The sequence below is a fragment of the Triticum dicoccoides genome, chromosome 6B, assembly GCF_002162155.2.
Source record: "Triticum dicoccoides isolate Atlit2015 ecotype Zavitan chromosome 6B, WEW_v2.0, whole genome shotgun sequence".
In the NCBI taxonomy this organism is placed as follows: domain Eukaryota; kingdom Viridiplantae; phylum Streptophyta; class Magnoliopsida; order Poales; family Poaceae; genus Triticum; species Triticum dicoccoides.
Window position 1 is genome coordinate 639,555,892 of NC_041391.1, and position 1,443 is coordinate 639,557,334.

The window sequence follows — 1,443 nt, forward strand, 5'->3', positions numbered from 1 at the left end:
CGGAGAATGGAGATCCGCCCTGGGCCGCCGCCCTGCGCGAACAATCCCGTCGCCCGCCGGTCGCCCTGCCTCGAAACGAACCCCCGAGTGGTTGCTGCAAAATCACCTTAAAAGGGATAACCCCGTGCATGTTAAAAAAAACAGGAGTCTGGTAACACGTGGCGAAACAGTGTCCTTGGATCAAAAAGAGATCCAACGAACGGGGTGCGACCGGCGCAACGGTTCGGCCGGCGCCCCGGCCACAAACACTTACCATTATGAAACCGGTTTGCTAATTTTCAGCTTCTTGATATACTCCCTCTGTAAATTAACTAGTAAATTATACGTGGAATATATATATATATATATATATATATACATCTGGGTTATTCTGTTACGCGTAACAGATATTATTCTGTTACCCTTTTTGAACTGACGAAATTCGAGGGGTTGAACTGATGATCTCATTTTTGTCGAACAACTGATGGTCTTCTTTATGAACTGATGCTCCTGTGTTACTCTCATCCCCGCGGAGTAGTCGCCACAGCCGCCACCGCCGTTGAGGAGCTCGAGCTGCTCGCCCTGAGGGCCTCCACGGGTGCCGAAATGGACCGCCACGACCTGGGCGCGTCCGACGAGATCGTCAAGACGTCGCGCGAGGCCGCCGCGCCGGACATGGAGTCGGAGCCGGCGCCGGCAAGGAGCAGCATGCAAGCGCGTGGAGCCCATCCCCTGCACCGGATCAGGAGCTGCGGTTCAGCTGTGCGGTTTGCGGGAAGGCGTTCGCACCGTACCAGGTGCTCGGCGGGCACAAGTCCAGCCACCGCAAGCCGCTGCCCACCGGAGAGCGCTGCATCACCGCGCAGGCGTCCGCGGGCGGCGTCCTCAGGCGGGAGCAGCGGCGGCCCGCATCAGTGCACCATCTGCGGGCGGGGCTTCGCGACCGGGTAGGCGCTCGGAGGGCACAAGCGCTGCACTGCCACTACTGGGACGACACCTCCGTGTCTATGTTCATATCCGTCTCTGTGTCGGCGTCCTCCGCCGTGCTGAGGAACTTCGACCTGAACCTGCTGTCGATGCCGGAGAATGCAGGGGTGAAGAGGTGGGCCAAGGAGGAGGAGGTGCAGAGCCCTCTCCCAATCAAGAAGCTGAGGCTTTTGCTGTAAAAGGAGAGATGGCCAATGCTCAACCGTCCCTTGATTGATTTGTTCATTTGTTGAATTCGATTAGGTATCACCATGATTTGTTGATTTGTTGTATTTATAAGGACACAAAGAAATTAAAACTATGGGCTTAATTTTCATGCTCCAACGCCCTTCTCTGATTGTCCATGGTGAGCCGCGCTTGCCGATTTTCGTGGGTCGCTGCTGTACTGTCAGAAGAACTGAAACTTTGGCATTGCTCGCAAGACCATAGCACCAGGGTTGCGGTCACTGATGGCGATTAGTCCCCCCATCTCCTACC

General features: G+C 55.7%; 1 pseudogene; it reads left to right on the forward strand.

Annotated features, from left to right (window-relative positions):
- Nucleotides 1–483: 483 nt before the first annotated feature.
- On the forward strand, nucleotides 484–1,145 carry LOC119321365 (annotated as a pseudogene).
- Nucleotides 1,146–1,443: the final 298 nt, after the last annotated feature.